The 25,740-nt window shown below is 47.3% G+C and overlaps 1 long non-coding RNA gene across 1 annotated transcript in view; it reads left to right on the top strand.

Annotated features, from left to right (window-relative positions):
• LOC309330941 overlaps positions 1-25,740 on the top strand; it is a 249,928-nt gene that overhangs the window by 93,180 nt on the left and 131,008 nt on the right. The window contains exon 2 of the long non-coding RNA XR_014151653.1: positions 8,260-8,313. This is a non-coding gene — a long non-coding RNA (uncharacterized lncRNA). The remainder of the gene's footprint in view (positions 1-8,259; positions 8,314-25,740) is intronic.

Here is a 25,740-nt window from a genome sequence, read left to right as displayed (position 1 = left end):
TCCCATCTGCTGTTTGGGAGCTAAAGTCCCTTCCTGCTTAGGTTGATAAGAGTCTCCTGTACATCTGTCGATGTCTGTTTCTGAAGGATAGCTCTGAGTGACGGCCCCGATGACCACGGCTGGCAGCTCCGTCTTCAGGCCCTGATTATAAATACGTAAAGCTAACGGGAGAGTACACGAGTTCCATATTGGCAACATCGAGGGAGCAAGACTGTGTTTCCTCGCTTTGCTTGCAGAACACATCCAAGCTTCAGTTCCAAGGAGCAAGTGATGGGGAAAGCCTTGCTTGAGATGCTTTAGAGCAGGGTTTGATGGCCTGGGATTCGGACTCGGAGGCTGAACCTGAGGGATCCCAGCCTGCACAGGATTCCCTGCCTCCAGGACCAGCTGAGCCGGGGCAGGGGCTTGAGCCTGAAGGGTCCTCACCTGTGCTGGATCCTTGGGTGCAGGCACCAACTGAGTCTGCTCTGGCCTCTGAAGTGATGGAGGACCCACTGCCTGCAGGTGCTCCACTCTCAGCCCCGTCAGGGGAAGCTGAGGTTGCCTCTGGGTCCGGTAACCCTCCAGCCTCTCCTGAGCTGCAGAGGCTCCCTGCCTTCGACCCAGCTTCAGCTTTGACGGACTGCCTCCCTACTGCACCCTCGACCTCAGACTTGGACCTCGCCTCACGGTTAACCCACGGGACCAGCAGAGTAAGGGCAGTAACTTGGTAGGAGAGTATCTGCTTTACTTGTGGAAGGTCCCAGGTCCAATATCTCCAGGTAGGGCTGGGAGAGGCCCCTGTCTGAACTCATGGTGCACCACAACCAGTCAGTGTAGACAATGCCCAGTGCCAGATTTATGTATAAGCTAAACAAGCTATAGCTTAGGGCCCCACTCTCTTGGGGGCCCCCCAAAAAAAATTAAAGGAAAAAAACCTGGATGTACATTTCCAAAATATAAGAAAAAAATTAAATAGCGGCTAACATTCTCCTTTCCCTTCCTCCCCCACAACAAACACTCTGTGAGGCGAGTGGGGCTGAGAGACTTCAGAGAAGTGTGACTAGCCCAAGGTCACCCAGCAGCTGCATGTGGAGGAGCGGAGACGCGAACCCGGTTCACCAGATTACGAGTCCACTGCTCTTAACCACTACACCACACTAGCTATAGCATATATTCAGCACAAAAAACAGTGACCATTTGTTGTTGACAAAGGACAGCTGGACATATAAAGGGCCCCATTGCCTTCAGTAGCTTAGGGCCTCATCAAACCTAAATCCGGCCCTGACAATGACTGATCCAGTAGGTTTTGTTTTTATGAGACCCCTGGAGAGTTGCTGCCAATGACAGCTGAAAATTTAGCTGGGTAGTCCAATTGGTCACTTTCTCATATTGCGTTATGTCAGGCTTTCTGGTTTGCTGATCACAAAGAGTGATTGACACCTGCTCCAGCTTTTTCTCCTTTCTTGCAACTGCATTGAATTCAAACCAGGGGTTATGGTTTGTTTCTCCCCAACTAGCCATGGCTGCAAGGCAGCCTTGAAGCCATGGTTTGTTGTTGGCTACCTGATTGTGGCTATGGTTTTCTCAGTAGTGATGTATGGAAGTGAGAGCTGGACCATAAAGAAGGCTGATCGCCGAAGAATTAATGCTTTTGAATTATGGTGCTGGAGGAGACTCTTGAGAGTCCCATGAACTGCAAGAAGATCAAACCGATCCATTCTGAAGGAAATCAGCCCTGAGTGCTCACTGGAAGGACAGATCCTGAAGCTGAGGCTCCAATACTTTGGCCACCTCATGAGAAGAGAAGACTCCCTGGAAAAGACCCTGATGTTGGGAAAGATGGAGGGCACACTGTGTGGTTGGACTGTGTTCTTGAAGCTACCAGCATGAGTTTGACCAAACTGCGAGAGGCAGTGGAAGACAGGAATGCCTGGCGTGCTCTGGTCCATGGGGTCACGAATAGTCGGACACGACTAAACGACTAAACAACAACAACAACCCGATTGTGGGTTTTAAAAAGCGACACGGTGCTCTAAATGTATGGCGTGAACATGGCTTGAGAGTCTGCAGAAGAACACATACTTTATCAGAACGAAAGGTCCTTCTGGTCCAGCATTCCATTCTCACTGCGGCCAACCAGATCCCCCTTGGGAATCATCCAGGCAGGCCGTGAGTGTAATGGGATGCTATCACCAACCGCAGGAGATAATATTGGGCAAGACGGTGAAGCAGTCTGATCTCACATCTCATTGTTGCCATAGCTCTGAGCATCAAACATTACTTTAGCACTTAAGGGGGGGAGGGCGGGAAATAAGGCGCTCTCTGAAACTGTTCACGTTGTGCAAGAATGCTACACAGTAATTTGCAGCAACAGATAAAAAATAAAATAAAAGAGGGGGTGGAGAGAGAAAGAAAAGGTAAACAAGCATTTTTAATCCTAAAATCCATGAAACGAACACATTAGGCATGTCGTTTTTTGTATACATAGATTTGTTTTGCTCTTGAACTGGTAAATGAGGGTTGTTTTGGTCCGAAGCCAAATAATATATTGAGGCAATTTCATGCCTCATGAATTATAGAAGAGAATGCTTGGTACGTGGAGCTCCAGTCTCGGCTCGGCTGGCTCCCCCCCCCCCATTTGGTTTAATCCCTTTGGGAATCTCGGTTTTGAACTGCCTTCCAGAGCCTGTGCGATGCTTCTGAAAGCCCGCAGACTGGTCCGACAGAATGGAAGGAATTCTAAATATGAGACCCTTCCCCCCCTTGACTGGAGCCTTCTCTCCCACCCCTTTTATTTTGCTAACTCCCAGATGGTAGCAAGAATGCTTTGATCTTATCATAATGGTCAGTGCTGCTTACAAAAGAAAAAACACTTTCCTGAACTCTGAGCTCTGAAAGAGAGCCCGGGCACGATGCATTTTAAAATTCCTTCTGGGCTTTTTGGAAATAAAAAAAAAAATGTTGCTTGCATCTTCTTTTTCTTTATTTTAAGCCGCACTTTCCTTTCTAGGAAGGAGGACTGAATTGCTTGGGCTTCCTCGTTAAGGCGGAGCCGCTCACAATTTAGGATCCTCTGTCTTGGGGTTGAGCAATTTGCTCAGAGCCCAGAGCAGGAATAGATCACAGACCCTAGAGGACTGCTCCTAATTTGCATTTGTTAGTTACAAGTCATTAACGGAACCCGCATGTTGTTTTTTTTCCAGACTTGCTGGATGTGGAACACTGGCTGCTGGACCTGTTGCATGCATTTTGCAAATTGCAAAAGGAGCTGCTGTGTTAGGCTGTTGTGAGGGCAGAATGTGCCATGACAACATAGGGATTAATCCATTTCTAGTGGCATGCCATAGATCTGGAAGCAACCTCATTCTCTTGTGTATACCAGAGTGCATACCAGAACGTTAGATTTGTGCCATTGGGTTTGTGGCTGCTTGGGGCTGCCAACCTGCGACAGGGCCTTTTCCGTGGTGGCTCCCCAGTTGTGGAATGTCCTCCCTAGTGAAGTGCACCTTGTCTCCATCACTATTACCTTTCAGGAGGAATTGGAGTGGAAAATCCTATTTACCCAGGCATTTGGTAGCTGAAGAATATACTGCCCTTGGCAACCCCGAGAGCGTTGGACAGAATAATGATTTTAGCTGTAACTGGTTTTTGAAAACTTTTAAATTGTAACTGCTTTACAGTTTAAAACTGCTTTAAAACTGTAAATGTTTTAAACAGGCATCATTTTATTTTTAAGTTGTGGGTCTGCTTACCGCCCTGCACTCCTTTGAGAGGAAAGGAGTGATATTAATTCAGTAAACAAATAGGTAAATACAGTGGTACCTCGTGTTACATACGCTTCAGGTTACAGACGCTTCAGGTTACAGACTCCGCTAACCCAGGAATAGTACCTCAGGTTAAGAACTTTGTTTCAGGATGAGAACAGAAATCACGCAGCGGCTGCAGTGGGAGGCTCCATTAGCTAAAGTGGTACCTCAGGTTAAGAACAGTTTCAGGTTAAGACCGGACCTCCAGAACGAATTCAGTTCTTAACCCGAGGCACCACTGTAGGTGAAAAGATAAAGGGCCCCTGGACGGTTAAGTTCAGGCAAAGGCAACCATGGGCTTGAGGGGCTCATCTCGCTTTTCAGGCCGAGGGAGCCGGCGTTTGTCCACAGACAGCTTTCCGCGTCATGTGGCCAGCATAACTAAACCGCTTCTGGCGCAACGGGACATCATAACGGAAACCAGAGCCCATGAAAACACCGTTTACCTTCCCGCCACAGTGGTACCTATTTATCTACTTGCACTGGCGTGCTTTCGAACTGCTAGGTTGGCAGAAGTTGGGACAGAGCAACGGGAGCTGACTCCATCGCAGGGTTACGAACCGCTGACCTTCTGATCGGCAAGCCTAAGATGCTCAGTGGTTTAGACCACAGCACCACGCGCTTCTCTTTGTGAATAAATACAGTGGGTTTAAACAAATCCACTTTTCAAAAAGAAGCAAACAAGTCCCAGACTTTATACAGTTTGGAAAGTGATGGGGAAATACATTGAAATGTGTGGGGTGAATGGATGATTAATGGAAGGGGGTATAAACTCCCGATGGATTACATAGAACCATAGGATGAATGCAGTTTCTATGCTTGCTGTTGCAGAACCTCCCCATCATTCAATAAATCAGAAGTCCGAACTTCTCAGTGAAGTCCGAACATTGTCCAACTACAGTGTAAGCTTTGTGCAAGCGCATTGGGATGAATTTTAACAGGAAGAAATGTAAAGTATTGCACTTGGGCAAAAAAAATGAGAGGCACAAATACAAGATGGGTGACACCTGGCTTGAGAGCAGTACATGTGAAAAGGATCTAGGAGTCTTGGTTGACCACAAACTTGACATGAACCAACAGTGTGACGCGGCAGCTAAAAAAGCCAATGCAATTCTGGGCTGCATCAGGAGGAGTATAGCATCTAGATCAAGGGAAGTAATAGTGCCACTGTATTCTGCTCTGGTCAGACCTCACCTGGAGTACTGTGTCCAGTTCTGGGCACCACACTTCAAGAAGGACACTGACAAACTGGAACGTGTCCAGAGGAGGGCAACCAAAATGGTCAAAGGCCTGGAAACGATGCCTTATGCGGAACGGCTAAGGGAGCTGGGCATGTTTAGCCTGGAGAAGAGGAGGTTAAGGGGTGATATGATAGCCATGTTCAAATATATAAAAGGATGTCACATAGAGGAGGGAGAAAGGTTGTTTTCTGCTGCTCCAGAGAAGCGGACACGGAGCAGTGGGTCCAAACTACAAGAAAAAAGATTCCACCTAAACATTAGGAAGAACTTCCTGACAGTAAGAGCTGTTCGACAGTGGAATTTGCTGCCAAGGAGTGTGGTGGAGTCTCCTTCTTTGGAGGTCTTTAAGCAGAGGCTTGACAACCATATGTCAGGAGTGCTCTGATGGTGTTTCCTGCTTGGCAGGGGGTTGGACTCGATGGCCCTTGTGGTCTCTTCCAACTCTATGATTCTATGATTCTATAAAAGATCAGTAAAACATCTGGAGGAGTCCTCAATCAAACTAGCATGTGTAGCTACACCTGTTGGATATGCATGACCCGATCAATGTATCTGTGTTTTCTTTAAAGCAGCTGTGTGCATTGATGTAGGAATTTGACCAAAACCTGGTGAGGTCTGCGGCAATCAGTGTGGTTGAGGATGGGCAAGTAGTCAGGCTTTTGAGATGGGATTGTTGTTGTTTTGTTTTAGTCGTTTGGTTGTGTCCGACTCTTTGTGACCCCATGGACCAGAGCACACCAGGCACTCCTGTCTTCCACTGCCTCCCACAGTTTGGTCAAACTCATGCTGGTAGCTTCGAGAACACTGTCCAACCATCTCGTCCTCTGTCGTCCCCTTCTCCTTGTGCCCTCCATCTTTCCCAACATCAGGGTCTTTTACAGGGAGTCTTCTCTTCTCATGAGGTGGCCAAAGTATTGGAGCCTCAGCTTCAGGATCTGTCCTTCCAGGGAGCACTCAGGGCTGATTTCAGGCTGGAAGCCGATGGCATGGTCCATGTTGGGTCAGTGATTAAGTTCTAGGCAAGGCAAGGAAGGGGAGAGGGGCAAGGCGAGTCCATTCATCATTTCTCCCAAGAATGATACTAAAATCTGCAGTAGCACAATACCTTTATCAGGACCAACCAAAAAGTCACAAAATAGTGACCAAGTTCTTGAGTTTTCCAGAGCTCTTCATCAGATTGGATGCTTAAGCAATGCAGGAGGAAAAAATGGAATTTGAAAAATCCAGCTTGGTGTTAAAACCAGGCAATATTTATTTTTATTTATTATTACATTTCTATCCTACTTTTTATCCAGTGTGGTGTACATGGTTTTGCCTGTCTCCATTTAACCCTCACAACAACCCTGTGAGGTAGGTTTGGCTAGAGGTGATTGGTGATCCAAAGTCACTCAGTGAGCAGGGATTTGAACTTCGGTCTCCAAAGACCTGACCTGACACTGTCATATTGGCACTGTTCTCAATCCAAAAATGGAGACCAAGCCAACTTTTCTTCTTCCCCCTTCTTCCCCCTTGATTAACAGCCAGTGTAATAAAAAAGAACTTTGGAGAACCCAAAAGCTTGCTTGCTGTTTTGTGTCAATTTTTGTTGGGTCATTATAAAGGTATTGTACGTACTCTGGATTTTGGAATTTTTGTACTCTGGATTTTGGAATTTTTATTGACCAGGATGTCAATATCTGCCTTTTGCATTCTAAGGAAGAGCTGCTCAGGTAGAGGAACCAAACCTGGAGTAGCAGTTGCACAGAGTCAGCCAGGCCACCAGTTGTTTCTTTAACAAACCTAGCCAGACTGGGCAGACAAGCTGCAGTACACCTTTTGTCCATTTTAAGAGTGTGGCACTGTGGTCCCCCATCACGTTGCAACTTCCCTGCATGTCACATTCCTCCACCCCCAAACCCCTTGCTGTTTAGCTCTGCAGCTCTGCAAAAAAATAAAAAATAAAAAATAAATAAATTGCAGTTTAGTCATTGTAAAGATCATGTTTCTAAATCTTGCTTCCAGTCCCTGAGGGCATTTCCTGGTACATTTTCAGATACTTTTTTGCAACCCTTGGGGACAAAAGCATGCTTATTTTTTAAAAGTGAAATATTAGATTCTCTGGATTATAAGAAAAGCCTGCTTTGGTGTCACAAAAGTACTTTCATGGAAGTTATCAGTGTGGAACCTCTGACCCTCTAGCCCAGCGGTTCTCAACCTGTGGGTCCCCAGATGTTGTTGGACTACAACTCCCATCATCCCTGAGCTCTGGCCTTGCTAGCTAGGGGTGATGGGAGTTGTAGTTCAACAACATCTGGGGACCCGCAGGTTGAGAAAGGCTGCTCTAGACTTTGCCGAACTACAACTCCCTTCATTCCTGGCCATTGGCCATGCTCGCTGAGGCTTATGGGAGTTGTAGTTCAGCAATACGGAGAGGGCCAAACATTTCCTACACCTGCTCTTCTGATTTTTCTTTAAAATTAAAAAAAAAGAAGAATGAAGAGACTATGGTGTTAAAAAGTGACTCTCCTGCTCTAAAAAAACTGGATGAAGGAGATTTTAATTGTATTGATTGTGGAAGTAATTAAGGTACTGAAGTGTCCAGGCTAAGAATGTGAACAAGGAAACCCCAGACTCAAAATTGACCGCAATCATAAACTTACTAGGTAGACTGATGCAGACTTCCTTTGATTTGCAATAATCAAAACAAAGCAAAAATGAGACAAAGTCATGCCAAAGTCACATTTTGTACCATCATCAGTTCAAAATATTGGGAACTGTCATGCTGAGTTTTGTGATGTTCTGTTGAGAGGTGGCCAAACGTCTACCAAAAAATGAACCAAGTCTCACCCAAGTGATGTTTCAGCCACCATCTTGCTTCAGAATGGCATCTGGCGTGGCATCCCGACATCAACAAAACCTGCTGCCCCCATATTGGGGGTCTTTGTGTGAGTTTAGCAATGATATCTCAGGAGGAATCCAAACCTCTTGGGGAACAAATGGATGAACCGCTTCCCAAAATTTATTGTAGATTGCTGTAACAGATTTCTTTTAACTCTGTCATTAGTTATATTGGCTGCCTGTATTTTTCAAGAAGCGCAGGAGTTGGGGAAGAGACAAGGTGTGCCAAATTAAGGAATAATGATGTTTGTGTTGCTGCCGTTTGAAACATCATGCATAAAATAGAAGAAAAAACCTATTCGCTTTCTCTGTTTTAGGCTAATGGCGTTGTTTTCTTTAACTTGTCATTCCAGAATTCTCCTCCTTCATCTCCTGTGGTACCAGTCTCAAGTTAGAAATCTGATAAGGTAAGAACATTTAGTATGTTTCATTAACAAAAAAGGCCAGACAATGACTTTGGAGTGAATGGTGCCTTTGGGAGAGATCATAACTCAATGTCATGCTCTAAGAAGCGCCTTCATGGACTCAGTCCAAAGAAGGTAAAATCTTTTACCAAAATACTTGGTGTGGTGTAGTCTCAACAAGCCGAGGTCAAGCACAGAGAATCAGTCTTGGTCCAAAACATAATACAGAAGTTGAGGTCAAGAAGAGCTCCTTGCCAGAAAAAGTGGTATATAAATGTAATAGCACAACACAAATATAAAATAAAATAGTTCTTCAAGGACTCCGTTTCTGGAACCATGTCAGGGCTAGTGTGATGCCCAATGCAGGGCACGCATGTTGCCTGCAAAAGGATCATATGTTCATTCCCTGGTATTGCCAGTTAAAAGGTTCAGGGAGTGTGTGATGGGAAACAACCTTTTACCTGCAGGCTTGAAGAGAGGTCGCCAGTCGCAGCAGATAATACTGAAGTAGGCTGACTAGAGGGACGCAGGTGGCGCTGTGGGTTAAACCACAGAGCCTAAGACTTGCCGATCAGAAGATCGGCGGTTTGAATCCCCGTGACGGGGTGAGCTCCTGTTGCTCGGTCCCTGATCCTGCCCACCTAGCAGTTCGAAAGCATGTTAAAGTGCAAGTAGATAAATAGGTCTGGCGGGAAGGTAAACGGTGTTTCCGTGCGCTGCTCTGGTTCGCCAGAAGCGGCTTAGTCATGCTGACCACATGACCCGGAAGCTGAACGCCGGCTCCCTCAGCCAGTAAAGCGAAATGAGCGCCGCAACCCCAGAGTCGGTCACGACTGGACCTAATGGCCAGGGGTCCCTTTACCTTTTATGCTGACTAGAGTGCTGAGTTTAAGGCAGTTTATTATGAATGGAGAAGGCTAGGCAGTGATGGGACATTTGTAGAGGAAGAGTCAGAGCTCAATGGCTGAAGGCACACTTTGTATGTTGAGGGTCCCTGGGTCATCCTCCATATCAGGTAGAAGATCTTGACAATGGGCCAAGAAGAGCCACTATACTGTTTCAAAACGCCTTCTGGAAATGTTTCTGTTTTCACAAGCCTACCCAGACAAACGATTTAGTTAACCTTTGTTTTAAATATTCTATTGATTTTATATTTGCGTTTAACGATGGGTTTGTGTATATTTGGCTCGTATCTGATGCTTTTGTACTCGGAGGAGAAATTAACGCACCTAAGTTAATCACATTGGATGCAACCCTTTGCTTTTCATTGCTCTGTGCATTTTCGTTGTGTTTGATATATAGTTGGACTTGTGCACCGCTCAGAGATTTGTTTTCTGCAAATGGTTAATAAATGATATAAATGACTAATGTGAATGACTTCTGCCTGCCAGTCAGATTAGACAAAGTGGGGCTCGGTGGACCCAAGATCTCAGGGCAAGATGGCTGATTATGCTTCACAGGGGGTGAGCACTTTGCATCCATGGAAGGGCTTTCACTAGAGTTTATTACAAGGAAAGTTAAAACTACAGTGGTACCTTGGTCCTCAAACTTAATCCGTTCTGGAAGTCCGTTCCAAAACCAAAGCGTTCCAAAACCAAGGTGTGCTTTCCCATAGAAAGTAATGCGAAATGGAATAATCCCTTCCAGACTTTTAAAAACAACCCCTGAAACAGCAATTTAACATGAATTTTACTATCTAATGAGACCTTTGATCCATGAAATGAAAGCAATAATCAATGTACTGTACTATAAAATAAATAAGACAGTATTGTAGATGATAAAAATTAAAATTATTATTTTTTCCTTACCTGCACCGATGATAGTTATTGTTTGGATGGGAGGCTTTTATCCATTTACGCAGTCAAACAGTCAATCAATCAATCAATCAATCAGTAGCTGAATTGGGTTCCACACAGTCTCAAAACTAATTAACCGAAAAAGCCTCCAAAACAAAAGTGCAAAATAAATAAATAGCAGTAACAAAAGCACCAAATTCAATCCATTCCGGAAGTCCATTTGACTTCCGAAATGTTCAAAAACCAAGGCGCAGCTTCTGATTTTTGCTGATGCTCCGGAAACAATAGCTGACAGGCACATCAGATGTTCAGCTTCCAAAAAGCGTTCAAAAACCGGAACACTTACTACCGGGTTTTTGGTGTTTGAGAACCAAGGTACCACTGTATATCCAACAATGTTTTCCCATTGGCATGCCAACTTATGCAAGTGGACATGCAATAATGGATATAGGGGTTGTATCCAATGGGGTGCTGAGTTGAAGTCCTTTAGTGGTATATTTGTTCCACTGGCGGAATGTTTCTATGCCAGGAGAGCATAGTTGCCCAGAGGAATGCATAAGCAGAATGCTGGTAGATTTGTTGCATAACAGATGGCGCAGTCTGTTGCACGATGAGTTTCTGCTAGCACAACTATTGCGTTGGACTCCTCTGTTGTGCGATATTACAGCTTGCCCACCTGACAGCGCAACAATCTTTGCGCCAGCAGACAAGAGAGTGTTGGATGCAGCCTGCAGAATAGTTACAAATAGTCAGAAATTGCTTGAGTCCTGTCCCTCAGTGTTCCAGCCAAAAAAAAAAAAGGGTTTGGAAATTCAAAGAGGGTAAAATGTGCTTGATTGTGTTTCAAGGCATACTTTAGCAGACGCAGAAGGAATTCAGCGTTGCAAAACAAATAATCTAGACTTAAATACATAAGTAAAGAGCAAAAAAGAAAGTTAGCTGATGATAAAGTTCCAGGTGCTGAACTTGCTACATTCAAAGACTGGCTTCAGTGCAGTGCAGAGGGTAAGGGGTCTTCTCAGTAGGCTAGATGACTTACAGTTGGGGCTCTCTTGTCTCTCCTCCAGGGTTGGCAGCAATGCACCTTATTTGATGATATGTGTGCATGTTATGAATTGATAATAAGCTGCACCTAACAGCTTGAGCCCTAAATGTACAGTGGTGCCTTGCAAGACGAAAATAATCCGTTCTGTGAGTCTCTTCGTCTAGCGGTTTTTTCGTCTTGCGAAGCATCCCTATTAGCGGATTAGTGGATTAGCGCTATTAGTGGCTTAGCGGCTATTAGCGGCTTAGAAAAAGGGGGGGAAGGGAAAAAACTCATCTTGCGAAGCAAGCCCATAGGGAAATTCGCCTTGCGAAGCGCCTCGAAAAACGGAAAACCCTTTCGTCTAGCGGGTTTTTTGTCTTGCGAGGCATTCGTCTTGCGGGGCACCACTGTATATTCCCACAGAGTAAAAACATCATGTGACTAGGGATGGAAGGATCTGTCAATTTAGGTTCTGGCTGTTTCTCATTTTGCAGTTTCCACGTTTTCTGCAGCAGTTTTCTTTAAAAAATAAATCCTCATGGAAACCCTTCAGCATTTTAGTGCAAATTTCTCCCAATAATTTGTAGGCAGTTTTGACTAATGTAAACACCTTTCAAGCAATTTCCCCTGATATAATGCATATCTGTATGGCTGTTTTAACTAAACGGTTCATTTTTATCCACACTTTCCCCTAATAAGATGCATGTTAGGGCAGGTGTTGGGAGCAAGTCAGCAATCACATACAACGTGTCAGTGAAGTTGACTCTTTATTCAAAGAAACCAAAGCAGTGCAGGCCTAGTGAGCACAGCAGCTCTTCCCAGTAGGTCTTGCCCCAATGAGGCAGTTGTGAGGACTGAAGGTCTCTGGCTTCCCACCACTCTCTAAGGCTCTTCCTTTCCCGATTCCTTCCCAAGCAATCTGAGACTTTGATGCCTTGTCTCTCTCTGCTCATCCCTCTTCGTGCCTCTTCTGGTTCTGGGAGACAAGGCTTGAGGAGAGCTGGTCACAGTAGGTGGGGGAGACCCTATGTCTTCTTCAGCAGCTGGCCTCCACTCTGCCTCTAGAACCTCCTCTGCTTCTGTCTTTGCTTCTGGGCTGCTCTCTGCCACAGCCTCTTCCTGCTCACTAAACCCTGTCCCCTCTTCAGCTTTTGACACCTGCTCCTCCTCCCAGTCTGCTCCCTCTTCTCCCTCTGACCACTCATCATCGTCCCACCCAGGGCCAGATTTAGGTTTGATGAGGCCCTAAGCTATTGAAGGTAATGGGGCCCTTTATATGTCCAGCTGTCCTTTGTTAACAACAAATTTTCACTTTTTTTTGTGTTGAATATATGCTCTATGGTAATTTATGGACCTAATAGGTATCTAAAGCCATTTGCACATAACAAAATATGTATTTTAGCAAAGTAATTGTCAAACGGAAATACAATTAATGAGCAAACCAGTGGTATTTTAGAGAGCAGGCTAGCAGACGGGGCCCATGACTTACACCATAGGAGCCTACACAACACAAAACACTGTCTTCCCCAGGGGAGGGAGGGTTCCCCAGCTGGTCCCTCCCATCACATTCAGCAAGTCCATGACAATGCATTTCTGTAAACATTGGTTTCAGAATCCTGATTAGTGCAGGTTTTGAAGGATGACTGTTTCTCACATTGTTTTTGGAAGGTGCAGACTTGGTTTTAAATAACATCCGAATCCAGTTTCTCCCAGGTCCCGAAACACAGCCTCTTTGTTTGCTTAGCCAACATGCAAAGTAGGGGCCCCTTCTCTGCCACAACGTAAAACTGCTGCAAATGCACCACCGGCCTGTTGTTTCTTCTGACAGAAGCAATCCTTCAGTTGAGGTGGGCTGGGCCGCGGTTGCCTACATGTCTCCTTGCATCAGCGACCCATCAGGAGAATTAAATCACTTTTATTGCTTTTATTGCATTATCTCAGGCCAGTATATGTCTTGCTAGCATTTATTGCCCTTAAAAGTGCAGCAGCTTCAAGGTATTTAGGTTAGGAGTCAGTCTGCCGGGGTTTCTTTGTTGCTAGGCTCAGTTGGAGGGATTCCATGTTAAATGGTAGCGATGGATTGTGAATTATGATTCATGGAGCAGCCTGTGACTTTATAGCTTTTAAGCTCGGAGCTCTTCTCTTGGTGATGGATTTGTTTGGGGCCTTTCCAGTCCCCGGTGTCATTTCGGCTCATCACGTGCCTTCTATTTATTTTTTTAACCAAGGCTCCTTTCCTTGGCATATCAATTCCATTTGATTTCTGGTTTATCCACACTGCTTCTTTTGAAATCTAACTTCCTCTGCAATCTCCCCTTTGCCGTAAGAGCAGCCTCTGCCAGCCCTGATGCCCTCTAGTTGCTTTGGACAACTGCTTTGCCCCATATATGCCCACTCGGCCACTTCGATCTGTGGAATCAGTGCTATTTTGGGTGCCACAGAATGCTCATTCTGCATTTGTAGGAAATTGTTCTTTAAGTGTGGCAGCACCTACATTTTGCTATACAGTGGTACCTCGGGTTACAGACGCTTCAGGTTACAGACTCCGCTAACCCAGTAATAGTACCTCGGGTTAAGAACTTTGCTTCAGGATGAGAACAGAAATTGTGCTCCGGCGGCGCAGTGGCAGCAGGAGGCCCCATTAGCTAAAGTGGTGCTTCAGGTTAAGAAGAGTTTCAGGTTAAGTACGGACCTCCGGAACGAATTAAGTACTTAACCTGAGGTACCACTGTACTCTTTTCAATGCCTACTAAAAACATCTTTCTTTAAGTTAGCCTCCCCAGATATGTAGAATGCCAATGTGTGTGTTTTCATATTATTTTTATCTCACCGTTGATTTTAATTATCTCTTTAATGCTTTAAAGAGTCGTTTTTACTGATAATGTCACCGTGCGTGTGTTTCTGGTAAATCCCTTTGAGTTCTTTTTAAAAACGATCAAGTAATATATAAATCTTGTGAAATGAACAACAGACTTGGAAAAGCTCTGGCATAACTCTAATCATGCCATTTGGAGCCTCGGTCTGTAATCTCCAGAAATGGTAAATAATTCCCCATTCCCGCTGAAGCCAAGGGGCCCATGACAGCCAGAAATGTGCAGCTAGGGAGCAGGGATGGAAGGAGCTGTCAATTTCCTCTGCTCCATAAAATGAGCTGCGCTGCTCTGATTGCTTTCATGGGTCTTATAGCCAAGGCTGTCTCTGAAAGCGCCAGATGAGCAAGTTGCCATCCTTTCCTCTTGATTGCGCATCATATAGCAGGCCACGGAGCATGTCCCATTGCACTCCGTTGCTTCTCCCCGAAAGGAGTACAGATGGGTACTGCTTTATTCAGCCGATGAATTGACCAGATTATAATCAGTTAAAGGCAGTTCGAGCATATATATATTTTTTAGATGTGCCCAGCATAATCAGGAATCATGGTTTCCAGACCAGTTATCTACCATTGTCATTTCTTTGTGTGCTGCCTTTCAATAGTTAAAATTAAATTAAAACAATCCCCACGTAAGTCATAATAAGATGCCAAAACGTAATGCCAATAACAGCAGAAGTTAAACATCTCCAAAATTAAAAAAATCACTCCGACGAAAAAGCTTCTAGGTGTCAGGGTGCTGTCAGTGGCTCCCGGCTGGTTGCCTAGGAAAGTATAAAGACAAAGAAAAGTTCCTTACTGTCCTTTTTTATTTCAATCATTACAGAGAGAGGCTATAGAACCCAGCCTCTTGGACAATGGCATTGTCCTGAGTGAATCTCCACCCCCCCCCGTCTCTCCCACTTCCTCATTCGTCTCCTCTACAGGTGCTGCTACCTGCCCTCTGTCTTCGAACTCTTTGCTCTCCTACTTTTATTCCCCCCCCAATTTTTTTCCATTTTATAACACAAATAAACAACACAAACAGAAAAACAAACAATACAAACAAATTCTTGTCTGATCCTTATTTTTTCTAAACTTTGTTAGGTGAGCTTCCCCAAGTCCCCCCTATCTGATTTTCATTTTGCCTCATCTTAAGCAGTTTACATATATCATAATTTTTAACCATTTTTAATCACACTTTTACCATAAAAATCTTCACATTTTATCCCTTACAAATAATACTATTTTAAAATACGCTATCTTCTACTTCTAACCTGTCAGGGAACTGCCATCGGAGAAAGAGGTGGTGGATAAGTTCCATGAGAATAGGAGAGAATCTGCGGCAGAAGGAACCAGCAGGGGGAGTGCAGGAGTCACAGCGGAGGGGAGGCTCAGGGATACTTCCAGTGACGACAGCGAAGAGGTAACAAGACCCCCGTTAGGAACTCCCACCCTGCGCCGGAAACTGTCACGCAGAGAGTCACGAAAGCGCATGTCTGTCAAACAGCTTTTATGTTGGCGTAGGTTCCGTAGACGCCCACTGTCAGATTCTACCAGCGACTAACGGAGTCATGCTTTGGGGAGCTCCGTTAGTGCCTAGGTTGGGATGACCAGCCAAACCCCAGAGGGATCAAGCTTTACGCACAAGCAGCTCATTATCCCATCACAGCAATCTGACAGTCTCTGAAAGCAGCTTGTGCAAGCAGAGGGCATCATGAGCGAACCAGCTGGAACCGGAGGTGCAGGAGCTGGGGCTGGAGGAGGTCCAAGCCTGGAAGACAGGTACAGGGCGTTGGAGGTCCAGCTCGCGCTGCAAACGGCGAGGCTCGAGGAGAGGAGGGCTCAAGATGCGGATAAAGGGAAACCCACCCCACTTGCCAGAAAGGTGCCTGGATTGGTGCAGAAATTTGGGGGGGATCCCAGGAACTATCAAGCCTTTAGGACAGAGATGCAATATGCTCTTAACCTACTGTTTGATGACTTCCCTGATGAGAACTCTAGAGTGGCGTACGTGATCGGCCATCTAGAGGGAGGGGCGAGGGACTGGGTGCGGCCCCTGATGGCAGCCAATAATGAAATCTTAAAGGACACTATGAAGTTTTTTCGCGCCATGGACTTGATGTTTTCCAGTGAGATTGAGCAAGGGGTGGTGCGGAGGCAGTTAATGGCGTGTAAACAGGGGAGCCGATCTGTACGTGAGTACTGGACTGAGTTCAGCATGCTGATTCATAGACTGGGGTGGGACCTTGCGAGTGAACCTATTCAAATGCTGTTTGAAGAAGGGCTCTCTCCGGCAGTGAAAGATGAACTTTCCCGGGCGCCCAGGGCGGAGTCTATGGATCATCTGACTAAATCAGCGCTGTCCATAGGAGCGCGCCAGGAGGCAAGGGCTTTGGAAAAGCGGGAAGGAAAAGGGGAACGTTGGAAGGATTTCCGCATTCCAGAGATTCCGGAGCAGCCTTTCCCGCCAGCAGAGCCGATGGAAATTGGAACAGCGCGCGCGCGCGCAGTTTCAAACACCAGTGAAGGGCGGAAGAAGGAGGGGAAGGGCGCCAAGAGATGTTATCTCTGCCAACAGCCAGGTCACTTTGCCAGAGTCTGTCCGCAAAGGAAGGAATGGCAAGGAATGGCGGGAACTGTTGGGGGGAAGGAGGAAGGAGAAACAAGCAGCGAGCAAGTAAAAGCCAACGCCTGGCTGCCAGCATCAGGGCACCGCAGTCAGGCAGAGGAGAAGTGAATGTGCCCACGCCGGAACCTCCAAGACCAGCGCTTGTGATAGAGGTGTTGCTGGAACTGTCCAATGGACACCCACTAAAGATAAAAGCGTTATTGGATTCAGGCAGCTCCTGTAATTTCATGAGTAAGGAGTTTGCAGCTGAACACCAGATACAGACTATCCCATTAAGTAAGCCTTTGCAGGTTACCACGATTGATGGGAGGGAACTGTTGGGAGGAGAAGTGAGCCAGCAGACTGTTCCAATGGTAATGAGGGTGGCAAGACACACAGAACTGATAGCGTTTAACGTAGCCACTTTGGGAGGAGCTCCCATTATTTTGGGAATGAGCTGGCTAGCACTACACGATCCTCTAGTAGGCTGGCATCAGAGAGTGGTTTCCTTTGGATCAGCACATTGCCTAGAACACTGCAAAGAGGGAGAGGTTCAGGCAGGGGCCAGGGCCACTCTAGCAGGGGTGGAAGTGATGGGCAAGGGCAAGGTGCCACCACAATATGCTGACTTGATTGACGTCTTTAGCGAAAAGGAAGCAGATAGACTGCCCCCGCACAGACCCTTTGACTGTCAAATTAACTTACTCCCAGGAGCACAATTGCCAGTGGGCAAGCTGTATGCAATGTCAGACAGTGAAATGCAGGAGTTAAGGGAGTTCATTGACAAGAATCTCAAGCGAGGTTTCATCAGAGAGTCACGAGCGGTGGGGGGCAGCCCAGTGTTCTTTGTGGACAAAAAAACCACGGGCAAACCGAGGCTTGTATGTGACTTCAGAAGCCTAAATGCAGTGTCAGAACCAGTGACTTTCCCTATGCCTAGAATTGATGACATTCTGACACAGGTGAGAAAAGGGAAAATTTTTACCAAGCTGGACCTTAGGGGGGCATATAACTTGATACGTGTGAGAAAGGGGGATGAGTGGAAGACCACTATGTTCACCCCCTTGGGGGCTTTTGAGTATTTAGTTATGCCTTTCGGATTACAAGCGGGCTCCGCCTGCTTTCAATCATTCATGAATCACGTCCTGGGGCCACTGCTCTACAAGAACTGCGTAGCGTTCTTAGATGACGTCCTGGTGTACTCAGCGAATGAGGAGCAGCATGTGCGAGATGTAAGAGAGGTACTGAGCAAGTTGCGAGAAAATCGGCTGTGGGTGAAACTGGAGAAGTGTCAGTTTCATACCAGGGAGGTGGAATTCCTGGGGTACCGGTTGTCTGACAAGGGGTTGGCCATGGATCCCAGCAAGGTTCAAGCGGTACTGGAATGGAAAACACCAAAGACCAAGAAGGACGTGCAAAGGTTCCTGGGCTTCGGAAACTTCTATAGGAAGTTCATCAAGAACTTTGCTCATTTGACAGCGCCTATCACGGATTGTCTTAGTAGCAAAAAGAAATTTGTTTGGACGGAAGAAGCGCAGCGGGCGTTCGAACGCTTAAAGCAGGCGTTTGCGTCGGAAGAGCAACTGTTGCATGTGGATCTACAACAACCAATGAGAGTGGAGACTGACGCGTCAGACCGAGCGGTGGGGGCCGTTCTTCTCCAGCCGGGAAAAGATACGTCTGAATGGAGACCGTGTGCATTCTTCTCGCGGAAGTTGAACAAATCCGAGAGGAACTACACAGTATACGACCGAGAACTGCTCGCCATTCATGAAGCCTTCCGGAAATGGCGGCACTTGCTGATTGGGGCGCAGCACAAGGTTCAAGTCCGAACTGACCACAAAAATCTGGAATATTGGAGAACAGCCCGAGTGCTGAACCAGAGACAAGTACGATGGGCCCAGGAGTTCTCCAAATTCCACTTTGAGATTCGTTACGTGCCCGGATCCGAGAACGTGAGGGCGGACGCTCTTTCCAGGAAACCTGAGTACTTAGAGGGGGAGGGAGCGCCCGAGGCAAGGCATGTAATCCCTGAAGACCGCTGGGTGTGTGGGGCGGCATTGGTGGGGCAGAGGGAACTGATGGAGGGTACTGAGAACGATGAATACGCCCAAGGGAAACTCAGAGAGCTCCGGAGGGCAGAGGAGAACACAGGGGGGTTTGAAGAAAAGAACGGGGCGTTGTATTACAAAGGGGCACTGTACATACCCGACGGGGAACTGAGGGGCAGAGTACTCAAGCAGTTGCATGACAGCCCCACCGCGGGACATTTTGGACAGCACAAAACCATGTGGTTGGTTACCAGGGAGTTTTGGTGGCCCAAGGTGAGGGAGGACGTACGGGAATATGTCAGGGGTTGCGTCAGGTGCCAGCGAGCAAAAGGAGAGAGGGTGGCGCCAGCGGGGCTATTACAACCCTTACCCACGCCCGAAAGGCCATGGGAGGCAGTATCCATAGATTTTATGACGGACCTGCCAAAATCCAAAGGCAAAACAGCTGTCATGGTGGTGGTAGATCTATTAACCAAGATGTGTCATTTTATAGCTTGTTCACATGCAGTCACAGCGGAGGAAACCGCCAAGTTGTTTGTAGAACATATTTTTAGGTTGCATGGCGCCCCCTTGAGGGTTTTGAGCGACAGAGGGAAACAATTTACTTCCAGGTTCTGGAGGAAACTGATGAGCTTATTACACGTAGAACTCAATTTCTCAACTGCTCGGCACCCAGAAACCAATGGGCAAGCGGAAAGGGCAAATGGGATTTTACAACAATACCTGAGGTGTTATGTAAAAGACAGAGAAAATGATTGGGTGGATAAGTTACCTCTAGCAGAATTTGCCTACAACAACGCGGAGAACGTGTCCACAGGGATGAGTCCCTTTCTGGCAAATTATGGGTGTCACCCCCGGGCATTCCCAGGAGAGGGAGGGGAGAGGTGGAGCGTGCCGGCGGCGGAATATTTTTTTGAAGAGATGGAAGCGATCCACCGTCAGCTTCAACTTAACTTAGAGAAAGCCAAGGAAGAATATAAGAAGCAAGCAGACAAAAATAGGAGGGAAGGTGAAACCATAAGGGTGGGGGACCGGGTGTGGTTATCCACCCAAGGACTACCGTTCAAAGGAGGGTGTAAGAAATTGAGACCCAAAAGATTGGGACCCTTTGAGGTCATACAGCAGGTCAACCCAGTAGCATTCAAACTCAGGCTGCCCAGTCACATGAAGTTACACCCAGTATTTCACAGGTCATTACTGTCGCCGTACCGAGAGGGACGTGAGTGGGGGGAGCATGAGAGAGAGGCCACCCAAACGCCCGTGATAGAAGAGAGAGAGCGCGACATGAACGTGGCAGGAATCATTGATTCCAGGTGGAAGGGGAATCAGGTGGAATATCTGGTAGAATGGGAGGGGGAAGTAGAGTCGGAAAACACTTGGGTACCAGCAGAGGTAGTCAATGACGAGGTTTTAATAGAAACATTTCATCAGCGTTTCCCAAGAAAACCGCAACCCGTGGCACGATTTAGAAGGGAACACTTTGGTACCACCGATGAGGAAGGAGAGTTTGAAGGGTTCCCTGAGTCAGGGGTGGGTGAGGAAGCCGACTCAGACGAAGAAGAGGAAGACGGGGAGAGAGACGGTACGCCGTGGCTAGAAGTGTTTGAATCCTCGGACGACGAGGAGAGTTCCTTCAGGGGCTTTCCGTCCTCACCGCCAGTGGGAGAGGAGGCGGGAGGGGGTGAAGGGGGCCCTGGGGGGGAGGTGGATGTCAGGGAACTGCCATCGGAGAAAGAGGTGGTGGATAAGTTCCATGAGAATAGGAGAGAATCTGCGGCAGAAGGAACCAGCAGGGGGAGTGCAGGAGTCACAGCGGAGGGGAGGCTCAGGGATACTTCCAGTGACGACAGCGAAGAGGTAACAAGACCCCCGTTAGGAACTCCCACCCTGCGCCGGAAACTGTCACGCAGAGAGTCACGAAAGCGCATGTCTGTCAAACAGCTTTTATGTTGGCGTAGGTTCCGTAGACGCCCACTGTCAGATTCTACCAGCGACTAACGGAGTCATGCTTTGGGGAGCTCCGTTAGTGCCTAGGTTGGGATGACCAGCCAAACCCCAGAGGGATCAAGCTTTACGCACAAGCAGCTCATTATCCCATCACATAACCCTATAGCCTATATCCACTTCCAAAGCTATTCTAAGATTTAAATATTAACACATTTTTTTCAAATAGTCTTTAAAGTTCTTCCAATCTTCTTCCACCGTCTCTTCTCTCTGGTCCCAGAGTCTCCCAGTCAGTTTGGCAAGTTCCATATAGTCCATCATCTTCATTGAACTCTTTGCTCTCCTACTTTTAAGGCTCGCCAGGTTCTGGGAGATGGAGGGTCTGGGATGCTTTATAACAACAACGTGTCAGCCGGGTGTTGTTCCGGCTCTCCCATGATTTCCCAACTTTCCCCCTCATCTTCCTCTCAGCTGGGACCTCCCTCAACCCCCTGTTGTCAATCTATACTGTCTTCCTCTTCCTCCTCCCTGGAAGAGTCAGGATTGGGGAGGCGGTCTCCACCATTCCTCCTCCTCTGCTCAGTCCCTGACACTAGGCGATACCCCAACCCAAGAGCATCCTGAGCAGTAGGTTCCTGCAGGACTCACAGGTACAATGGTCTCTGGCCTCTTCATCAATACTAGCAGGTGCAGAGGGTGTCAGTCAGGACCCTACCTTCCCAGGACAGGTAGAAATAGGCTAGCAAAGCAGGTATAAGGACTTTTTGAACAACAACAAATTTATTATTTATATGCTACTCACTTGGTTGGGGTGTCCCAGTCACTCTGGGTGGCTCCCAACAAAGTATTAAAAACACAATAAAGCATCAACCATTGAAAACTCCCCTGAACAGGGCTGCCTCCAAATGTCTTCTGAAAGTTAAATACATTGGTACCTCGGGTTACAGACACTTCAGGTTACAGACGCTTCAGGTTACAGACTCCGCTAACCCAGAAATAGTACCTCAGGTTAAGAACTTTGCTTCAGGATGAGAACAGAAATCATGCGGTGGCGGCGCAGTGGCAGCGGGAGGCCCCATTAGCTAAAATGGTACCTCAGGTTAAGAACAGTGTCAGGTTAAGAACGGACCTCCAGAATGATTTAAGTTCTTAACCCGAGGTACCACTGTAGTTGTTTATCTCCTGATGGGAGGGCTTTTCACAGGCTGGGTGCCACTACCGAGAAGGCCCTATGCCTGGTTCCCTGTAGCTTCACGTCTCACAGTGAGGAACCTACAGAAGGCCCTCGGAGGTGGACCTCGGTGTTTATTATTAATACGAGGACGTTGAAAGAATGGAGTGTGATCCTTGGGCCGAAAAAGCTTCCTCACCACTCCATTAGGGCAGCAGCCCTCTCCTGCTCCCATTCCCTGTGGAGTTGCATTCAGAGGCATTATTGGTCTGATCCTGGAAGGCAGTGTAGCCATTCATAACTACTAGCCATGGACAGCCTAGTCCCTTTAAGCCATCCAAGTTGGTGGCCCTCGCCACACCTCCTGGTAGCAATCCCTACATTTAAACTATGCACGGTGTGAAGAAGTACTTTCTCTCCTCTGTTCCATTCAGCTTCATTTGGATGACCTGCAGATGAGAGTCCTCCAGACTCACGAACCTGGGTGTGTCCTCAGCCCCAAGCCCGAGACGGAGGTTGCAAGGTGGTGAGAACACCATTTGGATTCTCCCCACTCTGTCCCTAAAATGCTCGACATCTGGTACAAAGAGTCAGAACCACTTCCTTGCAAGGAAGGAATTATGGAGTGAGGTGGAATGGATAAAAGGCCACCTTTACCCAATCCTCAAGCCTGTTATATGTTCTAAATCAAGAGTCTGTGTTGCTTAACTACTCACTTTGCTGTATACTAATTTAGTTGTGGGACGCGGGTGGCACTGTGTGTTAAACCACAGAGCCTAGGACTTGCTGATCAGAAGGTCGGCGGTTCGAATCCCCGTGATGGGGTGAGCTCCCATTGCTCGGTCCCTGCTCCTGCCAACCTAGCAGTTTGAAAGCACATCAAAGTGCAAGTAGATAAATAGGTACCACTCCGGCGGGAAGGTAAACGGCATTTCCGTGCGCTGCTCTGGTTTGCCAGAAGCGGCTTAGTCATGCTGGCCACATGACCCGGAAGCTGTATACCGGCTCCCTCGGCCAAAAAAGCGAGATGAGCGCCGCAACCCCAGAGTTGGTCATGACTGGACCTAATGGTCAGGGGTCCCTTTACCTTTACTAATTTAGTTGTAGTGCCAAAAGTGAGTCACTGGGCCGGGTGGCGCTCCTTTGCTAGCTCCCCAAAAGGTGGGTTGCGAAAGCAGCTGCAGTGTGGTGCAAAAGTAGCGGCAGAGCCAATCTGGTGTCCCTGCTGGTGCTTTTGCACCATGTCAGTCTCCCCTCTGCTCTCTCTGCCTCCTGAAAAGCAACAAGGTTCTGCCTGCTGGGCAGCTAGCACAGTAGTTCCACCCCAAAGCCAGCATGCTACATCCAGCATGATATCTTCTGCCCATTGCCTTTGAAGACAGGGAACCCCTTCACATGGAATCTTGCCGTGTACACTGGGCTCAAGGAATTCTTTGTGTTAAACTTTTTCCCAAAGCAGACTTTTCATTCAGACTAATTTAGCATGACAGGACCAATCATTACACACACACCCCTTTTAACCATACCTTCTCTTAATTAGCAAAAGAGACACATATATCAAGCTTTATATAGTACCCTGTGGTTCTTCTGCTAACTTTGATGATTTGGGAAAGTGCCTGGGCTCTTTTTTTTATCTTCTAATTGGGAAGCCACTGAATGTTGAAAGCAGCCTATTAAGCAGAGTACTAAATTTCTCAATGCTCTGAAATGTAAAATCGTTAAATGGACATTAAGAAGGGATGGGACAGAGGTCAGTTCCTCCCTTCCCTTTGACAAGGAGAGAGATTTAAGAGGGCTTCTCTAAACATTTTGCTCATAATGGATAATAATGGTTCCCTCTAATAGCAAACTCAGGTGGCTGAGTGCTGACCAGTTTGGTGCCCACCCGCTAAGAAAGTAGTGGCACTTTGCATACTTAGGGTATATGTCCTTTGCATGCAGAAGTAGCTAACTTTGTGAATTAAAAAGAGAGTTACATTTTTAAAACAACAGTGCACCAGAAACCTAACGATTTTAAGGGCAGTTTTTCTTGGCGCCTAAAGGTGGCGCTGTGGGTTAAAACACAGAGCCTAGGACTTGCTGACCAGAAGGTCGGCGGTTCGAATCCCCGCGACGGGGTGAGCTCCCGTTGCTCGGTCCCTGCTCCTGCCAACCTAGCAGTTCGAAAGCACGTCAAAGTAGATACAGCGGGAAGGTAAACGGCGTTTCCATGCACTGCTCTGGTTTGCCAGAAGCAGCTTAGTCATGCTGGCCACATGACCCGGAAGCTGTACGCTGGCTCCCTCGGCCAATAAAGCGAGATGAGCGCCGCAACCCCAGAGTTGGTCACGACTAGACTTAATGATCAGGGGTCCCTTTACCTTTTTAAAGGTGTGTAATGAAGGTGCCAGGTGAACCACCCTGGGGAGAGGATTCCCCAAATGGGGAGCCACTGCAGAAAAGTCCTGCTCTCGTGTTGCCACCTTCTGGAGAAGGAGGCATAGAAAGAAGGGCCTCAGAAGATGATTTCAGGATCTGGGTAGGTTCATGTGGAAAGAGGCTGTCCTCGACCAGGACCAGAGAGAGGACTGAGCTTCCTACCTTGTGGAACTCACTGCTGCTAGTGCACCGGCAACAATGAGTGTGGTCAGAACATTGCCATTACCTCCTTGCCACCACCTCTGCCTTTTGATTTGCTTAACACATTTCTATACATAATAAGACACAGTTAAAGCAGCAGCAACCAAGGAAAAGGTTGGCTGCAGTAAAACCCAGTGCTGAGAACAACCACAGAAGAAATAAGAATATACCAGAGGTTAGAAGCCTTGGAAAATGAATTCTTAGAGGGGTAGCTGCATTAAATCTGTTGCAAAAACAGTAACAGTCTTTGCGGCATCTTAAAGACCAACAACTTGCATCATGAGATAAACCAGGTTAGCCAATGTGGCTTTTGTTTTTGTTCTGGCTTTTGTCTTTGTTCGACTGGACTACAACTCTCATCATCCCCTACTGTTGGCCATGCTGGCTGGGACTGATGGGAGCTGTAGTCAGAGGCGGATGTAGAGAAGTGCGACTGGTTTGTCCACACTGGGTGCTGAGCCGAGAGGGTGAGCTGCAACAATGGCAAACATTTGGACCTTAAAAGAGGACTAGATACTATACATTTATGGAGGAGAGGACTGTCAGATGCTGGTGGTGGTTGCTTGTGAGTAACCAGGCAGGGCTCTGACCTGGCTTTTACAGGTTTTATTGTGCAAACTATTTACAGTGCACATCTACCAAGTCCATGATCGTCTCAGTCACTTGCAGAATTCGGGAGTGGCCCCTTCCGGCTTCTCCCCCAACATAAGAACTTCAGCACCCCAAGCCTCCTCCTCTCCTCCTTGCGTTTCACGCCTCTGCGCAAGCTGGGCGACGGAAGTGGCATGTGTCCCTCCTGGCCAGGTGAGGCGCTGGAGCTCTCAGCAGCATCCTCAAGCCCTTTCCTCGCTTGGCTGGCCCCCTCCCTCTCTTCTCCACTGGAGGTGTGGCTTTTCCCACTGCTGGAAAGGAACTGCTCCTCAGGACTTTCGGAGGCTCTCTGTATCCCAGCAGCCCCTCTGCCTCCCTCCCCTGTTCCAATGGCAGTCCCCTGACAAGGACTATCAAAGACTACTTGCCCTGAGGGCCATGCTCTGCCTTCCCAGCTGGAGGAAGAAATGCTTCTGAATGCAAGTTGCTGGAAACCTCAGGACTAGAGAGTGCTCTTGTGCTCAAATCCTGCTTCTGGGTTTCCCACTGGGATGTCTGGTTGGCCACAGCAGTGACCAGAGAAGGAAAGACTGCTGGGAGGAGCAGAGAGAAGCAATGCCATGGTGCACCTGTAAGCAGCAAAACCGTACGCCTTCATATGCTCCCATATTGGTCTCTACAGCCACAGCAGGTGCTGTAAGTCTCCAATGGTTTAACTTCACCCTTGAAGGCTCACTCTTCCATTGTCTCCTGAGACAGACAGATGCCAACA

Source organism: Podarcis erhardii (genome assembly GCF_964252035.2).
Source record: "Podarcis erhardii genome assembly, chromosome: 15".
Lineage (NCBI taxonomy): Eukaryota > Metazoa > Chordata > Lepidosauria > Squamata > Lacertidae > Podarcis > Podarcis erhardii.
Note: the sequence above shows the minus strand (reverse complement) of the source record. Positions and strands in the feature narration are given on the sequence as shown.